Genomic DNA, 25,050 nt, shown 5'->3' with positions numbered 1-25,050 from the left:
ACCTGATCTGTGTTAGATGGACACTGAACAACAAAATCTGTGTGCGGCATTGTCCAGAACACCTTTAGAGGTGGGCCGTCCTCAGGCCTGTCTGCAGGTGTTGCAGGCCAACATTTCCACAATTTTGGCCAATAAAATGCTGTAACAGACTTAAGTTCATATTTTTTTAAAAGAGAAATCAACTAGGTTCATATTTTTAAAAAGAGAAAGCAGCTTTCAGTTGGTGACACCCAAATAACTGTGCATATAACCCTATTAAAATTGTGTATGACTTTTGCAATAATAGTACAAATCTAAGTCATTTTAATAGTTATGGATAATCCAGCTCTATCCCATTTTTCCTTTGTCTTTTTAGTCAGAACAAAGAGCTTGGATGGTTCTTGACCATAAGGGACTGTATTTATACCTAGAAGGGTGGAACATCTAGATTAGAAAGAATGTGTAGGAATGGGTCTAAGAATCTATCTGAGCATCACCATTGGATCAATGGCCTGAATTTATTCCTCAAGTATAGGAATTCTAGACTCGCAGCACTTACTATTTGAGCTCTCTTCTCTCCAGTAGAGCTATCAAGTTCAGAGCTCCAGGAGGGAAGGGAGGAATGAGGACAGTGCCTTCTTTCCAGGTGGGCAGGACTGTCTCCTGGCCTCTGCTTAGGTCCCCCATCAATACAATGGGATGGTATCTTCTCTGGGCACCATCACATTCCACTTCTTAAGCCCTTGCATTCTTGGCTGTGGGCAACAGCCTTTCTCTGTTAGCATTCGCTCCATTTTAAATTTGATGTGGGCAGCTTGGATCCTTGACCTGACTGGCTGTTGCCCAGCCTGCCCTACAGGTAATAAACAATATGGCACAGTGTGGCCTGGCTGTCTGCCTGGGGTATCAAGAGCTTGTTGTCACACAGGAAACTTGCCAACCCCTCTGGAAGCCATACGCTCAGGTAACATCCTTTTAGACCGCATCTCATGAAAGTGTGTGGAATTCTGCAGTGAACTCTGTGCAGAGCTCTCTCTATTTTCTTGGGGGCTGAAAGCCAAGTTTGAATTTCTACCATCATTAGTTGCATAATGAAAGGGGTATAATTTTAAAGGAAAGCAGTCCTTGATTGCATGTGTAAAATGGTGTTTTTGTGTGTCTCCCTTCAATTATTAAAAAGACCAGACAAGTTATCTTAGTATTGTTGAGCAGGGAGAAGAGGGGAGAATCCAGACGCCCATTTTGTGCAGGTTATTTTGTGTGTTGCTGAAAAGTGAAAAGAAAAAAAAGTGAAGTCGCTCAGTCATGCTTGACTCTTTGCGACTCCGTGGATAGTAGCCTGCACCAAGCTCCTCCGTCCATGGGATTTTCAAGGCAAGAGTACTGGAGTGGGTTGCCACTTCCTTCTCCAGGGAATCGTACCAACCCAGGGAAGAGAGATGCAAAAAGCCAGACTCAAAGACCTGTAACCATGAGAGATGAGGCTTGCAGTGTTTCAAGGAGAAATAGGAGCTTAGAAGCAGTGACAACAATAACAACAACTGTGTAGAGAAGTAGGGCAAGGATTGAAATAAGGAATGGGATGGATGGGTAGGTTAGGAAACTGAGTCATGGGATAAACATGTTGGATGTTGCTTTAGTGTGGTGTGTACATAAACCTTCAAGTCAAGCCGAACCCATCCACTACCAAACCCTATATCCATATTCTTTACACACTGTCTGTTTCTGTTTCGACCCCTCTTTTAAAAGGAGATCAGAAAACATCCATCAGAGATCCAATTCTAGTGAAGGGTCCAGCTTGACTAGACTTTAATCAAATTCCTAGGTTCCTCTAATGGCAAGCTGGATTGGTAAACCTAAAAAAATTCTTAACTTTTCTTTTCAAATTGGGTTGATTTCTAAACCAAAGTGATCTGTAGGCCATCACTTACATCTGAATCATTTGTGGTCATTGCTAAAATGCAAACTTTTAGTTCCTCCCAAATCAGTATCTCTCAGGAGGAGATTCTAGGAAGCTGTATTTTAAACAAGCACTCTTGGTGATCTTTAAGAATTCTAAACTAGTAAGGAATGCTGCTAGGTGTCCTTTTACAGCTCTTTTCTCCTGAAGATGCCTTGTGCTCACCTCTTTATATCTGTAGAGCTAAAAAGCACCAACAGGAAGAACAAAACAATAAATATGATCATCTTAAAAATGTCAGGCTGCATTATTTTCCTGCTTTAAAATGTTCAGTAGCTTCCCACTGAGCTGGGAACATAGTATTTCCATGGCTGTCTGTCCTTCCTTTCTGATCTCAGTCTCTCTTACCTCATTTCAGGCTTGCTAGCCTCTGGTTATAAGACGTATATAGAATGTAAGATCTGATCCTTAAAACCGCCATAATTATTTCTATCTGGGAGCCTCTGGATTCCCACTCCCAGCAAGGCAAACATTTCTCATACCTTCCCTCCTCTGACTCTATCTCATCATCCAGATCTCAGCTCCTGCTTTACTTTAGCTGCTCTCAAGAACTTCTCCCTGGTTTCCCTTTTTAATATACACATGCTCACTTGTTATCTCTAGCTCATCAACCTATTTCACTTAGAACTTATTTGCTGGCATTTATCACCATCTGAAATCAAGCATTCAATCAATTATTCTTTCTATTGAAGAAGAATCATCATCTGTGTTAATCATAGCTATATTTTCAGTGCCTCAAACTGTGGTTGGCACAAGGTGAATATTCGATAATTATTTTGTAGATGTTGAGTTAAAACACACGAAGTGAAAGATATAAGGAATTTTAAAGCTCTTCAAATACACAATGATTCGAATTCTTTAATTTTATGATAGCTTTTTTTCCTTACCTGAGGAATTACCTTCAGCTTGATGATTCAGTTCAGTTCAGTTCAGTTGCTCAGTCGTGTCCAACTCTTTGCAACCCCATGGACGGCAGCACGCCAGGCCTCCCTGTCCATCACCAACTCCCAGACTTTACCCAAACTCATGTTCATTGAGTGAGTGGGTGATGCCATTCAACAATCTCATCCTCTGACGTCCCCTTCACCTCCCACCTTCAATCTTTCCCATCATCAGGGTCTTTTCCAATGAGTCAGCTTTTCGCATCAGGTGGCCAAAGTATTGGAGTTTCAGCTTCAACATCAGTCCTTCCAATGAACACCCAGGACTGATCTCCTTTAGGATGGACTGGTTGGATCTCCTAGCAGTCCAAGGGACTCTCAAGAGTCTTCTCCAACACCACAGTTCAAAAGCATCAATTCTTCGGTGCTCAGCTTTCTTTATAGTCCAACTCTCACATCCATACATGACCACTGGAAAAACCATAGTCTTGACTAGACAGACCTTTGTTGGCAAAGTAATGTCTCTGCTTTTGAATATGCTATCTAGGTTGGTCATAACTTTCCTTCCAAGGAGTAAGCGTCTTTTAATTTCATGGCTGTAATCACCATCTGCAGTGATTTTGGAGTGCCCCCAAAATAAAGTCAGCCATTGTTTCCACTGTTTTCCCATCCATCTGCCATGAAGTGAAGGGACTGGATTCTATGATCTTAGTTTTCTGAATGTTGATCTTTGGGCCAACTTTTTCACTCTCCTCTCTCACTTTCATCAAGAGGCTCTTTAGTTCTTCTTCACTTTCTGCCATAAGGGTGGTGTCATCTGCGTATCTGAGGTTACTGATATTTCTCCCAGCAATCTTGATTCCAGCTTGTGCTTCATCCATCCTGGCATTTCTCATGATGTACTCTGCATATAAGTTAAATAAGCAGAGTGACAATATACAGCCTTGACATACTCCTTTTCCTATTTGGAACCAGTCTGTTCTATGTCCAGTTCTAACTGTTGCCTCCTGACCTGCATACAGATTTTTCAAGAGGCAGGTCAGGTGGTCTGGTATTCTCATCTCTTTCATATTTTTCACAGTATATTGTGATCCACAACAGTCAAAGGCTTTGGCATAGTCAATAAAGCAGAAATAGATGTTTTTCTGGAACTCTCTTGCTTTTTCAGTAATCCAGAGGATGTTGGCAATTTGATCTCTGGTTTCTCTGCCTTTTCTAAATCCAGTTTGAACATCTGGAAGTTCATAGTTCACATATTGCTGAAGCCTGGCTTGAAGAATTTTGAGCATTATTTTACTAGCGTGTTAGATGAGTGCAATCATGCAGTAGTTTGAGCATTTTTTGGCATTGCCTTTCTTTGGGATTGGGATGAAAACTGACCTTTTCCAGTCCTGTGGCCACTGCTGAGTTTTCCAAATTTGCTGGCATATTGAGTGCAGCATTTTCACAGCATCATCTTTTAGAATTTGAAATAGCTTAACTGGAATTCCATAACCTCCATTGGCTTTGTTTGTAGTGATGCTTCCTAAGGCCCACTTGACTTCACATTCCAGCATGTCTGGCTCTAGGTGAGTGATCACACCATCGTGATTATCTGGGTCATGAAGATCTTTTTCATACAGTTCTTCTGTGTATTCTTGCCACCTCTTAATATCTTCTGCTTCTATTAGGTCCATACCATTTGTGTCATTTATAGAGCCCATCTTTGCATGAAATGTTCCCTTGGTATCTCTGATTTTCTTGAAGAGATCTCTACTCTTTCCCATTCTATTGTTTTCCTGTATTTCTTTGCACTAATCACCGAGGAAGGCTTTCTTATTTCTTCCTGCTATTCTTTGGAACTCTGCTTATATCTTTCCTTTTCTCCTTTGTTTTTTGCTTCTTTTCATTTCACAGCTATTTGTAAGGCCTCCTCAGACAGCCATTTTGCTTTTTTTGCATTTCTCTTTCTTGGGGATGGTCTTGATCCCTGTCTCTGGTACAGTGTCACAAACCTCCACCCATAGTTCATCAGGCACTCTGTCTATCATATCTAGTCCTTTAAATCTATTTCTCACTTCCACTGTATAATCTTAAAGGGTTTGGATTAGGTCATACCTGAACGGTCTAGTGATTTTCCCCATTTTCTTCAATTTAAGTCTGAATTTGGCAATAAGGAGTTCATGATCTGAGCCACAGTCAGCTCCCAGTCTTGTTTTTGCTGACTGTATAGAGCTTCTCCATCTTTGGCTGCAGAGAATATAATCAATCTGATTTCGGCGTTGGCCATCTGGTGATGTCCATGTGTAGTCTTGTCTTGTGTTGTTGGAAGAGGGTGTTTGCTATGACCAGTGCATTCTCTTGGCAAAACTCTATTAGCCTTTTCTCTGCTTCATTCTGTACTCCAAGGCCAAATTTGTCTGTTACTCCAGGTGTTTCTTGACTTACTACTTTTGCATTCCAATCCCCTATAATGAAAAGGATATCTTTTTAGGGTGTTAGTTCTAAAAGGTCTTGTAGGTCTTCATAGGACTGCTCAACTTCAGCTTCTTCAGCATTACTGCTTGGGGCATAGACTTGGATTACTGTGATATTGAATGGTTTGCCTTGGAAACGAACAGAGATCATTCTGTCGTTTTTGAGATTAAAGAAAGATGAGTGCCCAAGAATTGATGCTTTTGAACTGTGGTGTTGAAGAAGACTCTTGAGAGTCCCTTGGACTGCTAGGAGATCCAACCAGTCCATCCTAAAGGATATCAGTCCTGGTTGTTCATTGGAAGGACTGATGTTGAAGCTGAAACTAATACTTTGGCCACCTGATATGAAGAGCTGACTCATTTGAAAAGACCCTGATGATGGGTAAGATTGAGGGCAGGAGGAGAAGGGGACGACAGAGAATGAGATGGTTGGATGGCATCACTGACTCAGTGGATATGGGTTTGGGTAGACTCTGGGAGTTGGTGATGGACAGGGAGGCCTGGCGTGCTGTGGTTCATGGGGTCACAAAAAGTCGGACACAACTGAGTGACTGAACTGAACTGAACTGCATTTAGACTCTTTTGTTGACTATGATACCTACTGCATTTCTTCTAAGGGATTCTTGCCCACAGTAGTGGATATAATGGTCATCTTTGTTAAATTTACCCGTTTCAGTCCATTTTAGTTCGCTGATTCCTGAAATGTTGATATTCACTCTTGCCATCTCCTGTTTGGCCACACCTGTCCCTAATTATGTGTTAGGGCAGAGGAAGAACAGAGATCTATATAATACAATTTGTGATTTTCTGCAAATGGAATCTTACTCTAATATGAGAGCTAAATGGGAAATCATTTCAGTCTTACTTTCTTAATGTAAAAATATTGACCTGTAAATAGTTGATTAAATCATCCAGCAAGCATTTATTGCTAACCAACTCAGGCCTATCTTAGGCATGTGGAGTATATCATTAGTAAGCAAAACAATGGTTCTGTCCTTATACAGCTTACTCATTGTCCTACCTGCCAACAGGGCATTTGGTCCAATCAGGAGAATCTTCAAGTTGTGGAGAGCTGGTCCTTCATCCTGAATCATCTTCTTTATTTGTAAAATAGTGTAATAGTGGTGTGTTTAAGAAACCTCAGCTCTTCTGAAATATGCAAATATGTTGTTCTGAAACACTTATTTTTAAACATCTCCAAAATATCATACATTATAATTGAATATATATCAATGCCATTTCCAACAGGAAATCCTCCATATAATAATAAAGCTAAGAAAGTAGGTATATTCAGAAGGAAGAATAGATAACAGGAATTATCGTAGAAAACTACAAACATCACTTTCTCTAGAAAGAGACACCATTCATTGACTAGATCATTATTCTGCTTCCTTTGAAAATATCATCCTGCTCCACATTAATGTGAGAAAAAATATTACTAGAGAAAACCCATAATTTAACTTGCATTTCATAGACAGATATTTGTTTATATGAAATAATCCTTTTAAAATTTATCTTAATTTCATAACTTTGTAAATCTGAGGAATTAGTAAAAAAAAAAAACAACTTTGCAATCATTCAAGATTAAAACTTTATTAAAGGATTTTATCAATATATCCAAGTACAGATAAAACTAACTCACTTAAAGTAAATGAAGGCAGATGTCCTTTATATTTAAATACATGATAAAGTCATCTTTATTTCTTTGTTTAGGAGAGAGGGTCACTCTCCTTCTTGCCATCCTGGGTGTTCTCAGGAAAGTCATAAACATTCACTCTTTATTCTGATACAAAGAGTAGCACACAAATGTGAATAGGTCTAAGGTGTAGAAAAATAGGAAATATTAATGCTTCTTTTTCTAGGCAGAGATGACTGGATGGTTTGTAGTTATGCTCTTTTTATAAAGCATCCAAAAGCTGAGGAGAGAGGCAGGGACAGGACTGACATGATTCTTTTGAACAGTATAAAGTGAAAGAAAGTGTAAAGTGAAAAAAAGTGTTAATCATTCAGTTGTGTCCAACTCTTTGTGACCCCATGGACTACAGCCTGCCAAGCTTCTCTGTCCCTGGAGTTCTCCAGGCAAGGAATACGGAGTGGATTACCATAAGCCTGATTTCTATTGTGTGAGGGGCCTGTGCAGATTGTGGTACATTTAGAAAATTGTTTTCTTCCTAAATTTGGCCAGAAACTACTCTAAGAATGAATGCGTCTCTGTGGAAGAGTTTTATGTATGATTTAACTGATGCTTCTCAGAAGACTAGGAAAACCTGGATTCCCCTCTTTTCACTCTAGTGCACTAAAGACCTTGGACTGTTTAGAATCTCCTCTTTCCAGCCCAGAGGTTAATTAGTCTGCACTAAATGATCATGGTGCTGGGACATGCATCATTGGGAGATCTCTCTATTCCAAGAGATGTTTAATGATACGGGCATCTTTAAAGCAAAACCAGCCTTGGGACATGGAGTGAGCTTCCCCGCAGTGGTTTGGAGATGTACATCTTATCTGACGTTCTCTCCAATGCACTGCATTTGACCATGGGGAAGCATGACTAGAGAGTTCAAAGATCAAATATAAAAGGGCAACTTTTTTTGATGTCTATTTCTTTGACTAATAAAACAGTTAAACTCATTGTTTTTCTTTTCAGTATTCAAAATCAATGTATATTTCTTAATCCTTTGGTAAATTTTGGTAACACCATTACATTCTGATGATGAGGAGGAGGATAAAGGGACGAGTCAGTAACAAACAATGAGGCACATCTCATATTTACCTTTCTTCTGATGTGGAGGTGGAAAATCCTGTAATAGCTCAGGACCCAGGGTAGACCCATCAGAGCATGATCTGCGGTCCCAAATTGCTGAAAGTGGTACTTGTGATCAGAGTTTGTTAGGTGATGAGCAGCTAGGTGGCAGAAAGATGGTTCAGGAACAAATATTAGACAAATCTCTTCTTTTTCCAGTTAAAGTATAAGACAGTAATAGTGGAAGAGAGAGGAGACTGATACTCAGATCACAGTTCAATGCAGGAAAAGAAGATACCCTCAAAACAATACCCTTTAAATTTAAATAACAAACAATTTTTAAACTTTTTTTACCTTATCCAAAATTAGTGGTTTTCTAGAATTTGATATCTTATCATCATTTATCATACTTTCAGTTAAGACTAGCATTCAATCATATTAAGAGTGTTGAGCTAGAAAAAGGATCAATATTGATGCTCTGTAACAAAAGAGATAAGTAAGGTAGTACTTACTGTCACTCTGAATGAAGTAGAGTAGTCAATAAAAGAAAAGAACACCAAAATAACAGTTGACGAGATGTCTTGACTCAATAACATGTAGTCAATTCAAAGGAATAATTATTACTGGTACAGTGAGTAAATTAGTAATATTGTACATGGCCAGTTCATTCTGAATTTTGTTAGATTGTATTAAGCTTGAGGATTTAAGTGATTTGATGATACACTGATTTAATCTTGTATATACCCCACTGCCCCAAAGGCATCAAACACAATACAGAAGAGATGAAAAGAAGTAATGTGATTTGGAGTCTGGGAGCTAGAGAGGGTGGTGGTTATAAAATCAAGTCCTAGAGTCAGACTGCCTGAGTTGGAATCCCGTCTGCCCAAGATCAAGGTGTTGGCAATGTTGATTTCTTCTAAAGCCTCTCTCCTTGGCTTGTGGATTGCTACCTTCTCACTGGGATCTCACATGATCTTTCCTCTGTGCACAGCATCCCTGGGACCTCTTCCTCATTCATAAAGACACCAGTGTTACTGGCTGAGGGTCCTACCCATGTAGCCTCATTTTAACTTAATTACCTCTTTAAAGATCTTATCTCCAAATATAGTTACATTCTGAAGTGCTGAGGGTTGGGACTTCAAAATATGAATTTCAAGGGACATGATTCAGTCCACAATAGCAAGTATTTGCTTATTACAAATAGTCAAGGCATGAAACTTGTACTTTGAATATTTTATAATTTTTAATGATAAAGTAATTCAAAGTCATACATTCACATTGTAAAAAATAGAACACACATACAGTAAAATGTTAAGTTCTTTTTACTATTTGACCTTTCATCCCTCTCAATCTGGGCATCTCTGGTGGTAATAATTTGGTATGTTTCCCTATAGAAGTTTTATAGATAAATGCACGTGTGTAATGTATTGTAAAATATATGTGTGTTCTTGTCACGATTGTACTAGATAATTATATTGCATATAATATAATTAAATTCTGTTGTTCTTTTTTATTGTTATAGAATTAGCCTAAATAAATTATTGTTATGTGCTTTTAAAATTTTACTTCCTTTTTTCTTGATGATATTTGCATTTTAGTACACATATACATAGCTCATTTTTTATTATTATCATGCATTATAATTAACCTATATAATTTTTGTTGTTGTTTAGTTGCTAAGTTGTGTCTGACTCTTTGAGATCCCATGAACTGCAGCACTCTAGGGTTCCCTGTCCTTCATTATCTCCCAGAGTTTGCTCAAACTCATGTCCATTGAGTCAATGATACCATGCAACAATTTTATCCCCTTTTATCCCCTTCTCTCCTTGCCCTCAGTCCTTTCCAGCATCAGGGTCTTTTCTAATGAATTGGCTCTTCCCATCAGGTGGCCCCAAAGGTACTCTCAACAGCCTTCTCCAACACCACAGTTTGAAAGCATCAGCTCCTCTGTGCTCAACTTTCCTTATGGTCCAGCTCTCACATCCAACTACTGGAAAAAAATCATAGCTTTGGCTATAACAGACCTTTGTCAGCAAAGTAATGTCTCTACTTTTTAATATGCTGTCTAGATTTATCATAGCTTTACTTCCAAGGAGCAAGTGTCTTTTAATTTCATGGCTGTAGTCACCATCTGCAGTGATTTTGGAGCCCAAGAAAATAAAGTTTGTCACTGTTTCCATTTTTTCCCCCATCTATTTGCCATGAAGTGATGGGACTGAATGCCATGATCTCAGTTTTTGAATGTTGAGTTTTAAGTCAGCTTTTTCACTCTCCTCTTTCACTTTCATCAAGACGCTCTTTAGTTCCTCTTCACTTTTTTCATGAGTTGCCTCTTAATATGCTTTACATTTTTCTTATTATGTCATCTTTTTCTTTCGGAGTTGAAGCTCTTTTTATTCTGAAAGTTAATCCTTTTGAAAGATACTCATTGCAAATATTTTCTCCCAGCACATATTTACATTTTATATGTGCTTGTGGTATTGTTTGATTTTATGAATTTTGTGTATTATTTCTTATTTAAGGAGGTCTACTCAGCCCAATATTTGAAATTAGCTCCTATATTTTATTCTAGTATTTTAAACAGAGGAATTAGGCGCTCATGAAAACTTCAGTTTTAAATTTTGGCTCTATTTATTAGCCTTTTGACAATGGGAAAGACACTAAAGTTCTTCAGATTATTAATAATTTCATAATATCTTGTATTAACCCTTATCTAGACTTAATTGCAAGTTTTACCAATTCATTTATTCACTGGCTTAAAAATAATCAGTATTTGTTGAATTAATTGTAAAATGTTTGACTATTATGAAATCTTCTAACATACAGAAAAATTATGAGCTGGAAGCACAAGGGAGTTTCTCCTTAGATATTTACTCTGAGAACCTGGTTGAGCTCCTGGAAGACTCAACAAAAGAAAAGATCACAATAGAAATGAAAATCTGAGAAACATACTGTCAGAGAGACTGCCTCCCCATGGTGGTTCCCAGAGGTTTCAACAAATCTCCTTTTCCTTGCTTAAAGATTTGGCTTGGACCCGGTGGTGAGTCACAGCCCAGTCTTCTAGAAACCCATGAACACTTGCTTTTGAAAGCCCTTGCCTCTTTGGAGCCGAACTCTGTGCTTTCCATCTTGTGTCTCTCCAAGTAGATCAGCTGCCCAAGTGAACCTCTCTGGGTATCCCTCAATGTGGAGAAACTTTTCATCTTTAACCTAGATGTTTTATCATCGGTGCTGTATAGATGGAAAAGTCTAGAGGCCACTGTAAAAATAAAACCGAAAACCAGAAGCAGGAGGCTTAAATCCAAAGCCTGAGAACATCAGAGAACTTCTGACTCCAGGGAACATTAATTGATAGGAGCTCATCAAATGCCTCCATACGTACACTGAAACCAAGCACCACCCAAGGGCCAACAAGTTCCAGAGCAAGACATACCACAGAAATTCTCCAGCAACACAGGAACACACCCCAGAGCTTCAATATACAGGCAGCTCAAAGTTACTCCAAACCATTGATGTCTCATAACCCATTACTTGTCACTCCATTGCACTCCAGAGAGAAGAAATCCAGCCCCACCCACCAGAACTCCAACACAAGCCTCCCTAACCAAGAAACCTTGACAAGCTTGAGCTTCAACCCCATCCACAATGAGGAAGCTCCATAATAAAGAGAACTCCACAAATTCCTAGAATATAGAAAGGCCACCCCAAATGCAGCAATATAACCAAGATGAGACAGAGGAATACTCAGCAGGTAAAGGAACAGGAGAAATGCCCACCAAACCGAACAAAAGAGGAAGAGATAGGGAATCTACCTGAGAAAGAATTCTGAATATTGATAGTGAAAATGATCCAAAATCTTGAAATAAAAATGGAATCACAGATAAATAGCCTGGAGACAAGGATTGAGAAGATGCAAGAAAGGTTTAACAAGGACCTAGAAGAAATAAAAGTCAAGATATAATGAATATCGTAATAAATGAGATCAGAAACACTCTGGAGGCAACAAATAGTAGAATAACAGAGGTAGAAGATAGGATTTGTGAAATAGAAGATAGAATGGTAGAAATAAATGAATCAGAGAGGAAAAAAGAAAAATGAATTAAAAGAAATGAAGACAATCTCAGAGACTTCCAGGACAATATGAAATGCTCCAACATTTGAATTATAGGAGTCCCAGAGGAAGAAGACAAAAAGAAAGACCATGAGAAAATCCTTGAGGAGATAATAGTTGAAAACTTCCCTAAAATGGGGAAGGAAATAATCACCCAAGTCCAAGAAACCCAGAGAGTTCCAAATATGATAATCCCAAGGCGAAACACCCCAAGACACATATTAACCAAATTAACAAAGATCAAACACAAAGAACAACTATTAAAAGCAGCAAGGGAAAAACCACAAATAACACACAAGGGGATTCCCATAAGGATAACAGCTGATCTTTCAATAGAAACTCTTCAGGCCAGGAGGGAATGGCAAGACATACTTAAAGTGATGAAAGAAAATAACCTACAACCCAGATTACTGTACCCAGAAAGGATCTCATTCAAATATGAGGGAGAAATCAAAAGCTTTACAGACAAGCAAAAGCTGAGAGAATTCAGGACCACCAAACCAGCTCTCCAACAAATGCTAAAGGATATTCTCTAGACAGGAAACACAAAAAGGGTGTATAAACCCGAACCCAAAACAATAAAGTAAATGGCAATGGGATCATACTTATCAATAATTACCTTAAATGTAAATGGGTTGAATACAGGAAACACAAAAAGGGTGTATAAACCCGAACCCAAAACAATAAAGTAAATGGCAATGGGATCATACTTATCAATAATTACCTTAAACGTAAATGGGTTGAATGCCCCAACCAAAAGGCAAAGACTGGCTGAATGGATATAAAAACAAGGCCCCTATATATGCTGCCTACAAGAGACCCACCTCAAAACAAGAGACACATACAGACTGAAAGTGAAGGGCTGGAAAAAGATATATCACGCAAATAGAGACCAAAAGAAAGCAGGAGTGGCAATACTCATATCTGATAAACTAGACTTTAAAACAAAGGCTGTGAAAAGAGACAAAGAAGGCCACTACATAATGATCAAAGGATCAATCCAAGAAGCAGATATAACAATTATAAATATATATGCACCCAACATAGGAGCACCACAATATGTAAGACAAATGCTAACAAGTATGAAAGGGGAAATTAAAAATAACACAATAATAGTGGGAGACTTTAATACCCCACTCACACCTATGGACAGATCAACTAAACAGAAAATTAAAAAAGGAACGCAAACTTTAAATGATGCAATAGACCAGTTAGACCTAATTGATATCTATAGGACATTTCACCCCAAAACAATGAATTTCACCTTTTTCTCAAGTGCTCACAGAAGCTTCTCCAGGATAGATCACATCCTGGGCCATAAATCTAACCTTGATAAATTCAAAAAAATAAAAATCATTCCAAGCATCTTTTCTGACCATAATGCATTAAGATTAGATCTCAATTACAGGAGAAAAACTATTAAAAAATCCAACATATGGAGGCTGAACAACAAGCTTCTGAATAACCAACAAATCACAGAATAAATCAAAAAAGAAATCAAAATATGCATAGAAACAAATGAAAATGAAAACATAACAACCCAAAACCTGTGGGATACTATAAAAGCAGTGCTAAGAGGAAAGTTCCTAGCAATACAGGTATACCTCAAGAAACAAGAAAAAAGTCAAATAAATAACCTAAGTCTACACCTAAAGCAACTAGAAAAGGAAGAAATGGAGAACCCCAGAGTTAGTAGAAGGAAAGAAATCTTAAAAATTAGGGCAGAAATAAATGCAAAAGAAACAAAAGAGACCATAGCAAAAACCAACAAAGCCAAAAGCTGGTTCTTTGAAAGGATAAATACAATTGACAAACCATTAGCCAGACTCATCAAGAAACAAAGGGAGAAAAATCAAATCAATAAAATTAGAAATGAAAATGGAGAGATCACAACAGACAACACAGAAATACAAAGGATCATAAGAGACTACTATCAGCAATTATATGCCAATAAAATGGACAACCTGGAAGAAATGGACAAATTCTTAGAAAAGTACAACTTTCCAAAACTGAACCAGGAAGAAATAGAAAATCTTAACGGACCCATCACAAGCATGGAAATTGAAACTGTAATCAGAAATCTTCCAGCAAACAAAAGCCCAGGTCCAGAGGGCTTCACAGCTGAATTCTACCAAAAATTTCGAGAAGAGTTAACACCTATCCTACTCAAACTCTTCCAGAAAATTGCAGAGGAAGGTAAACTTCCAAACTCATTCTATGAGGCCACCATCACTCTAATACCAAAACCTGACAAAGATGCTACAAAAAAAGAAAACTACAGGCCAATATCACTGATGAACATAGATGCAAAAATCCTTAACAAAATTCTAGCAATCAGAATCCAACAACATATTAAAAAGATCATACATCATGACCAAGTGGGCTTTATCCCAGGGATGCAAGGATTCTTCAGTATCCACAAATCAATCAGTGTAATTCACCACATTAACAAATTGAAAAATAAAAGCCATATGATTATCTCAATAGATGCAGAGAAGGCCTTTGACAAAATTCAACATCCATTTATGATAAAAACTCTACACAAAGCAGGAATAGAATGGACATACCTCAACATAATAAAAGCTATATATGACAAACCCACAGCAAACATTATCCTCAATGGTGAAAAATTGAAAGCATTTCCCCTCAAGTCAGGAACAAGACAAGGGTGCCCACTTTCACCGCTACTATTCAACATAGTTCTGGAAGTTTTGGCCACAGCAATCAGAGCAGAAAAAGAAATAAAAGGAATCCAAATTGGAAAAGAAGAAGTAAAACTCTCACTGTTTGCAGATGACATGATTCTCTACATAGAAAACCCTAAAGACTCCACCAGAAAATTACTAGAGCTAATCAATGAATATAGTAAAGTTGCAGGATATAAAATCAACACACAGAAATCCCCTGCATTCCTATACACTAATAATGAGAAAGTAGAAAAAGAAATTAAGGAAACAATTCCATTCACCATTGCAACAAAAAGAATAAAATACTTAGGAATATATCTACCTAAAGAAAGTAAAGACCTATATATAGAAAACTATAAAACACTGATGAAAGAAATCAAAGAGGACACTAATAGATGGAAAAATATACCATGTTCATGGATCGGAAGAATCAATATAGTGAAAATGAGTATACTACCCAAAGCAATCTACAGATTCAATGCAATCCCTATCAAGCTACCAGTGGTATTTTTCACAGAACTAGAACAAATAATCTCAAGATTTGTATGGAAATACAAAAAACCTCGAATAGCCAAAGCAATCTTGAGAAAGAAGAATGGGACTGGAGGAATCAACTTGCCTGACTTCAGGCTCTACTACAAAGCTACAGTCATCAAGACAGTATGGTACTGGCACAAAGACAGAAATATAGATCAATGGAACAAAATAGAGAGCCCAGAGATAAATCCACATACCTATGGACACCTTATCTTCAACAAAGGAGGCAAGAATATACAATGGAGTAAAGACAATCTCTTTAACAAGTGGTGCTGGGAAAACTGGTCAACCACTTGTAAAAGAATAAAACTAGATCACTTTCTAACACCACACACAAAAATAAACTCAAAATGGATTAAAGATCTAAATGTAAGACCAGAAACTATAAAAGTCCTAGAGGAGAACATAGGCAAAACACTCTCTGACATAAATCACAGCAGGATCCTCTGTGATCCACCCCCCAGAATTCTGGAAATAAAAGCAAAAATAAACAAATGGGATCTAATTAAAATTAAAAGCTTCTGCACAATAAAGGAAAATATAAGCAAGGTGAAAAGACAGCATTCTGAATGGGAGAAAATAATAGCAAATGAAGCAACTGACAAACAACTAATCTCAAAAATATACAAGCAACTTATGCAGCTCAATTCCAGAAAAATAAATGACCCAATCAAAAAATGGGCCAAAGAACTAAATAGACATTTCTCAAAAGAAGACATACAGATGGCTAACAAACACATGAAAAGATGCTCAACATCACTCATTATTAGAGAAATGCAAATCAAAACCACAATGAGGTACCACTTCACACCAGTCAGAATGGCTGCGATCCAAAAGTCTGCAAGCAATAAATGCTGGAGAGGATGTGGAGAAAAGGGAACCCTCTTACACTGTTAGTAGGAATGCAAACTAGTACAGCCACTATGGAGAACAGTATGGAGATTCCTTAAAAAATTGCAAATAGAGCTGCCTTTTGACCCAGCAATCCCACTGCTGGGCATACACACTGAGGAAACCAGAATAGAAAGAGACACATGTACCCCAATGTTCATCGCAGCACTGTGTATAATAACCAGGACATGGAAACAACCTAGATGTCCATCAGCAGATGAATGGATAAGAAAGCTGTGGTACATAAACACAATGGAGGATTACTCAGCCATTAAAAAGAATACATTTGAATCAGTTCTAATGAGATGGATGAAACTAGAGCTGATTATACAGAGTGAAGTAAGCCAGAAAGAAAAACACCAATACAGTATACTAACACATATATATATAAGATGGTAATGATGACCCTGTATGCAAGACAGCAAAAGAGACACAGATGTGTAGAGCGGACTTTTGGACTCTGAGGGAGAGGGAGAGGGTGGGATGATTTGGGAGAATGGCATTGAAACATGTATACTATCATGTAAGAAATGAATCGCCAGTCTATGTTTGATGCAGGATTCAGGATGCTTGGGGCTGGTGCATGGGGATGATCCAGAGAGATGATATGGGGTGGGAGGTGGGAGGGGGGGTTCATGTTTGGGAACTCATGTACACCCGTGATGGATTCATGTCAATGTATGGCAAAACCAATACAGTACTGTAAAGTAAAATAAAGTGAAAAAAAGAGAAAAATTATGGAGAAAAAAGTTGATTAATTGTTTTAATACTAATTTTATCAGCTCTTAACATTTTGTCATATTTTCTAGACATGTGAAAAAGTATTGCAGACATTGTTGAAGCCATCTGTGTACCCCACCTCAACCCCAGTACCTCCTTCATTGCTACCATGAAATGATATGCATTATTCCCATGAATTTTAAACAAACACATTCATATAACAAAAATTCTTTGCTATTTAAATAACTCTGTGATGTGTTTTTGAGAATATGTTTTGGCTTTTCTAAAATAAATGTTAATTATTTTTTCTTTATTTTTAATTGAAGGATAATCACAACATTCTGTTGGTTTCTACCATATATCAACGTGGATCAGCTATAGGTATACATATGTTGCCTCCCTCTTAAGCCTCTCTCCCATCTCCCACCTCATCCCACCCCTCTAGGCTGTCACAGAGCCCTGGTTTGAGTTCCCTGGGTCAAACAGCAAATTCCCCCTGTCTATTTATTTAAAACACACACACACATACACACACACACACACACACACATATGTTAGTGTATATGTTTCCATGATACTCTCTCTATTTGTCCTACCCTGTCCTTCCTACCCCTACCCCCATATCCATAATTATTTTCTCTATAATTTTAGATATAGAATATCTGGGTCTTAGCATATGCACACCTTCAACTTAAATTGTTATTAGTAAATATTAACAGATATGACCAGATTTATTTCCCAGAGGGGTGGAACCAATTCCACTCAAACCAGGAGTGTGTGGATTTCCCCATTTTTTGTTCCCTCATTAACAGATATTTTCTAAATTTAATTTCACATGTTTAAAGTTTTGATTTTCTCATTAAGTCTATAATCCCCATGGAAATGCTTTTATCTTTGTAGAAGGGAGGTAGGGACCCTAGTCATCAGGCTAATGAACAGTCCCAGCATGGTTTCTTGAGCTGTCCATTCCTCCTTCACTGATTGTTAGCACTTTAGTTATGTGCAGTTTTCCTAAAGGCATCACTCTGTTTCTGGACTCTCTATTAAGCTCTGTAGCACTGTTTATCTTTCATTGTCTGGGATCACACTGTCTTAATTACTCTGGCTTACTGTATCTTGATATCTGTGAAGGCAAGCCCTCTTATTTTGTCTACCAAACTGTCTCAATCCTTTACCCTTTCATACAAATTTTGATATCAGCTTTACGTTATTGACCAGAGTTGTGGTCATTCAACCTATTGAGCATTTTTTGAAAAAGAATAAGTCATTTTAGTGTATAATTTTGTTTCTACCTAATTTCCTTTCACCTCTCTTTTTCTGGGCTTTCTGTACTTCTGCACAGAAAGACCTGGTTGACAGATGTTGGAATTCATGGATCTATACTTCGTGTCTCATCTCCTAAATGTTCCCTCATACTTTGGGTCATTTAGCTTTTATTTCTCTTTTGAATGGCATTCTGCGGCAGTCTCTATGATTGACTTTTCAGCTGCATTTCATTTTCTGTTCATCTCATTTATTGATTGTTTTACTAATTTCTTTCTCTTAGCAGCCTTATTATTAATGAGGGAGTTATCCTTTGAATCTTTCAGAGGTTCCTAGCTGTACTTGTTTTCAAATGCTCCTTAATTGCTCAGGACATTTATTCTTTTGCTTGCAGATTTTATTAGTTTTCCTTCATGTCACTGTTCCTGAAATGGTTACTGAATATTTGTTGTCTATTATACCTCTAGTTGATACTTGAGATTGCTCTTGGCAGCAGGAGAATATTTCCAGGTTCAGGTAAAAGTTTATGAAGTCTTGGTAGTGAATATAGATTTGGATGATGACCTCACTCCTTCTGTGTGTGCAGATATGTGAATGTGTGCATGTAGCAAGAACATGGGCAGGCTGGCTTTCTTTTAGAAAATGCTTATTATGAATCTTCAATGTGCAAGGAGGCACTTTGTGTCCTTCATGACTGCACTAGGTCACCTGGAGCAGCTGCTTCTTTGTCCTCAGGCTTCCATTTTTAAAGGACTCTACTTGTGAAAGGCAGCGGCTCAGAGTAAGCTTCTGGAAGTAGGGAACTGGTACAGCCAACAAGGAGAATCATAGCTCACTCTTTCCCTAGACTCTACTCCTCTGAACTAAGTATTACTCCATGACTCAGCTCTGTTGCATTCTTCCCAGCGCTAGATTCTCATCAGAAAATCCTTTCTGTTCTGCTGTGCTGATGATACACTTTCTGTCCTGACGGGATTGCTGAGGATTTGTTTTTATGTCATTTCAATGTGATTTTTGTTTGAAGTAAGAAAGATAAAGCCAGACATCTTGAACCAGATGTTGAGTCAGCGATTCAGAACGGAGTGACGCATCATTTACAGTGTGTTGTGTGCTCTGATTAGAAGCAAATGAAGTAAGAAGTTCACTGCACAGGAAAACCATGTCACATATTTAACTGTGTTTTCCGTGGGACTTAGAACAGCAGGTATTTTGTTGTTGAATGATTACAACCACTTTTTATCAAAATCACTCAAAATTTCAAAAAGATTTATTCCTATAAAGTATTCAGGTAAGTGTTACAAAATTTTCCTCTTATTCTTTTAAAGTACTACTTTATTTTGCCTGAAATGCTCCAGATATCATCTCTTTATTCCACAAACTAAGCTCAGAAAATATTTTGAGCTTTTGAATTTCAGTGCAATATTTTGCCTTTCTTTACTTTCCAACTTCTAACACACATGTGTTAGGCCAGTTGTTACAGACTGAATGTTTGTTTCCATCCAAATTCATATGATGAAGCCCTAATCCCCCAATGTGGTCATATTAGGAGGCAGAGTCTTTGGGGGATAATTAGGTTTAGAGGAGGTCAGGGTGTAGAGGCCCCATAATGGGATTAGTGTCTTTATAAGAAGAGAAAAAGACACCAGCACTTCCTCTCTCCACTGTGAGGATGAAGCAAGAAGACAGCTGTCTACCAGCCAAGAGGAAAGCCATCAGAATGAAACCAGTCTTGCCAGCATGTTAAGCTTGCACTTCCCAGCATCCAGAACTATAAAAAATGCATTTCTATTGTTTAAGCCAATCAATCAATGGTATTTTGCATGGCAGCATCTTGCAGACTAAGACATCAATAAAGACTGGAATTTCCTGCAATAAGATGTCCATAGTGGCATCTCAATAATAAGAGTTTGGGATAAATAAATGGAGAGTTGGGAGTAATTGGTTGCATCACCTATATTCAGCCCTTATCTCTTATTTCACTTGTAGTTTTGTGCTCCCAAAGAACAAAATACTTGCCTTTATTCTAAAATCTATTTCTCTTGTATTTAGACATGTGAGTACCTCAAGAGTGCTTTTTTTCATCCTTAATAATGTAAATAGAATAATTTCTGAGAAATAATAGTTACTTCTAAATGAATGAATCATATTTTTAAAAGCATATTTCTCTGTTATATAAAATACAAATAACTCAAAGGGGAAGGCTTTTTTAGAAAATTGTTTTGAATCAAAAAAAATTTAAACTTATCTAGTAGCTTAGCATTCATTATAAGAAGAAGCTCTATTACAACTACAGGTCTTGCTTCTGAGCTGATGGTTGCCTTGTTGAATTGTGTTTTCAGGCCAAAGATCTGCCTCAGAGAATATGTTGACATATTCTAAATATTTTAGATTTTGATATGTACACCAAGCTTTGAGAAAATATGTAGGTTCTTTCATTGCATTTTGAATCAAAATAATAACAAGCAATTAAAATTCCTGGTTGTGAGAGATGGAGAACTGAAAGAGCCCCTTTATTATGTTTTCTTCCTAAGTATGAATCATGATAATTGCTTTTGAAAGAAACATAAATATGACTCAGCAGTCTTATCAGTTACCGTTTCAATCCCAAAGATTTACCGTGTGGCCTAGTGAGGATCCCAAGTAGCTAAGGAACTCACTCAGGAAGTGACAACCACAAATAAGCTTCTGTGTCCTGGTGACATGGGCCTTGCTGTGGTTATTACTAGAAAGCAATAATAAGTGCTGCAGGTCCCCAGTGAGGTTGGGTAATGAGAGTACTTCACTTCTGCTCAGCATTGTTTGCATATGAGAAAACATTCTGACTGAATTACTAAAGTTTAATTTTGTTTGAAATGTACTAATCAAATAACAGATGCTGTGTCTTGGCTGAGGTGAGTGTGACATCACAATTGCTTCATAGTGGCTGTAAAAAGCAGCATTGAGAGGTGTTTCTAGAAGAGAAATGGTTCTCTATTGATATCACTTAAAAAATCAGAAGTAGTAAATAGTTAGGGGGTCTTTTGTTTGCCATGAAAAGATCTCCAGGGTATGATGCTTCATGAATCAATCAGTTTAATAAGTATACACTTTGTGGATGGGTTTTACATGTTTTATTTCTATCATATTCCTTTGTCACCTATGTCCCCCTCCCCACTAATAAGACATCCCACACCTTTGTGTACCACACAATTATTTATATTTAATTGCAAGCACATCATGGTGAAGAGGATTTGTGTCCCTTCCCAAGTAAATGGGAATGGAAACATATGGAAGAAGTCCAACCATGATCTGTGTTTATAGCCAGTCTTAATTGTGTAAATTTCCTAGTAACATGACACCTATTTCTGTAATTTTTTCTCCAGCAAGCAATGTATGATACTGTAAGATGTACTTCATCTAAGTAATAAAATGTGGATCTAGACTATGAATATATCTTAAATCTATTATATTCATATGATGTGCTTTATTTTCTCCATTTTAAGATGCTTAGGACATTCATCATTTTTATTGTGTTATTCTGGTTTGTGTTAGATGAAATTTCATAATTTCTCAGAACATCTTGATTTTATTTTCTTGCCAAGTGGCTGATTTACTTTCAGGATCCTCCAGATGTGCTCTCTCAAAACTGGTAAATTAAAATGTCTTGCCAGTCTTCCCTGTGACTTTGTCATTTTCACCAACCCTTGAAATTGACAAGTCAGTAAACCAAACTCCCTCCTATCCAAGCAAAGAATGCTTGTACCTTATAGAAGGTCTGCAGACCCAAATTCTAATCCCAGCCCCACTTAATACTTGCTAAGTCATGTTGGTAAGTCATTAAACTACAGTATAGCCTTATTTATTAAGTGGATTGCTTCCCGACCTCAATGTGTTCTCTCTAAAGTAAACTTGAGGTACTTGTGCTTTCCAAGTAACATGCTGTTGCTGCTGCTAAGTCGATTCAGTTCATGTTTGACTCTTAGCGACCCCATGGACTGCAGCCCACCAGGCTCCCCCATCTACGGGATTTTCCAGGGAAGAGTACTGGAGTGGGTTGCCATTGCCTTCTCCCTGCAAGTATCATGTTTGGCAATAAAACAGCACAGTGCAAAAGAACTCTATTAAAACTGTATTACTAGAGGCAAATAATCAAAATTTTATAATTGTAAGAGTAGAAAAGTATTAAAAAATGGTATTAACTGATGCTAAACTCTGAAGATTTGAAAACAAGTGTGAAAGTGAAAGTCTCTCAGTCGTCTCTGACTCTTTGTGACCCCATGGACTATACAGAATACTGGAGTGGGTAGCCTTTCCCTTCTCCAGGGGATCTTCCCAAACAAATGTGATGAAAGTTAAAACAAAACAAAACAAAAAATCCAAGGTTCTATTCGTACTTTTAGTAATCTCGGTACACTTGGAGATGTTATATCCATTTTTTATAGGTGCATGTATTCATAAAATTGGAAGGGGCTTCTGAAAGTATTTAATCCAATTTCTTTCTCCATCTCATTCTCCTTGGGTTCTTGAATGCTTGAATCATTTCCATATTACCTTGACAAGAGATTATTTAGTATCAACTGAATTATCTCTAATGACATACACTTCAATAACTACATTTACCTGCTTGAAAATTCTCCCAAAGTCTGCTTCCTTATACATTTTACTTGGTGATATCTATTTTGCTTTCTGAGGAAACAGGAAAAAAAAATATGAATCAGACTAAAACAAAACAACTGTATCTTCCATATTTAATAGCCCTTCAAATATTTGAAGAGAATTATCATAGTCCCAAATGTCTTATTTCTCAAAAGACTTTCCTTTTGTTTATGGCATTCCATGGCATTGTTCTCTCTTCCGCTAGCCCTTACTGCTACCCATAACCCATTTGGCATGGATTCTTTCGAAAGTCTGCTCTCAGATGAACTTGGACTCCAGGGATGCTCAGAGTAGTCTGATGTGAGCTGAATTAGCCAGTATGCTCCTGACTTCATTGTATTGTGAACTAATCGGTCTCCATCTGCCAAGTATAGGACAAAATTGTCATCTTTTCTTTTTCATTCATTTATTCATTCATTCAAGAAATACTTTTTGCGCATATAGTATTTTCTGACATTTTCTTATGTGTTGGAGATCAATAATGACCAAGATAGAGTTGAAATGTGCCCTTATGGGATTTAGTTCAAAAGAAGAGAGAGGTATAAAACGTTACAGTTTGGGACTTGCTAAGTAAAAAGACTCACTGGAAAAGACTCTGATGCTGGGAGGGATTGGGGGCAGGAGGAGAAGGGGACGACAGAGGATGAGATGGCTGGATGGCATCAGTGACTCGATGGACGTGAGTCTGAGTGAACTCCGGGAGATGGTGATGGACAGCGAGGCCTGGCATGCTGCGATTCGTGGGGTCGCAAAGAGTCGGACATGACTGAGCGACTGAACTGAACTGAAGTAAAAATGTGCCAAAAACAGATAGTGATGTGGTAAAGGGAGGAATGTAAATTAGGTTGTCCACTAAGTTCTGTTCTGGCAGATGCCATTGCAGCTTAGTCCTTAAGGATGAGAAGTAGCAAGTCTTTAACCATGTGTTTAGAGCTGTCCCCTGTCACTTTGCAACTCCACTGCCCATGATGGTTGTAGTTTTGTCCCTCTAGGGTGGCTGTCCATCCTGGCTGCCCACCTCTTCTGGATTAGCCAGAAGGGCTTTAAGAGGGACAACAAAGATAAATGGTAGAGTGGAACACTGAGCTGGGGCTTCAGTGAGCTATTGAGCTAAGTGGGGAAGAAGAAAACTTGACTTTTACTCTATCCTCACAATTTTAGAATGCTTTATTTTGTGATATGTTACAATATGGATGATAGAGGATAGACTGTTGGATGGCATCACTGACTCAATGGACATGAGTTTGAGCAAACTCTGGAAGATGGCAAAGGACAGTGAAGGCTGGCATGCTGCAGTCCATGGGGTAGCAAAGAATCGAACATAACTGAGTGACTGAAAAACAACAACTGAACATAAAAGGATGGCACATCTTCAATAACCTCCTTGAGAGAGTCAAAGAAATGCAGTAATTTATTCCCTAAGGTGTAGTGAAACATGAGCTATACAAAACATGGTCTTCCATAACTTTTTGACTTCGATACTAAGTATACACTTATGTCTGTATAACTATGGGAAATATCTTTTTGGTAGCAAATAAATAGAGGACCTGAGGATAAATTAGGAATTTGGGATTAACATATGCACACCAACTGATGCTTTCGAATTGTGGTGCTGGAGAAGACTCTTGAGAATCCCTTGGACAGCAAGGAGATCAAACTAAATAATCCTAGAGGAAAAAAAAAAAAAACCTTGAATATTCACTGGAAGAACTAATGTGATGCTGAAGCTCCACTACTTTGGTCACCTAATGTGAAGAGCCAACTCACTGGAAAAGACCCTGATGCTGGGAAAGACTGAGGGCAGGAGGAGAAGGGGACAAAACAGGATGAGATGGTTGGATGGCAAACCTGACTCAGTGGACATGAGTTTGAGCAAACTCTGGGAGACAATGAAGGACAGGGAAACATGGTGTGCTGCAGTTCATGGGGTCACAAAGAGTCAGACATGACTTAGAGACTGAACAACAACATATATAAAATAGATATCAAGAAGGACCAACTACATAGCACAGGAAACTCAACATTCTGTTATAATCTATACAGGAAAAGAATCTGAAAAAGATTCAGTTTCAGTTTCAGTTCAGTTGCTCAGTCCTGTCTGACTCTTTGTAACCCCATGGACTGCAGCATGCCAGGCTTCCTTGTCTATCACCAACTCCTGGAGCTTGCTCAAACTCATGTCCATTGAGT

The sequence above is a fragment of the Oryx dammah genome, unplaced genomic scaffold (genome assembly GCF_014754425.2).
Source record: "Oryx dammah isolate SB20612 unplaced genomic scaffold, SCBI_Odam_1.1 HiC_scaffold_3, whole genome shotgun sequence".
NCBI lineage: Eukaryota > Metazoa > Chordata > Mammalia > Artiodactyla > Bovidae > Oryx > Oryx dammah.
This window is presented reverse-complemented; position numbering follows the sequence as displayed.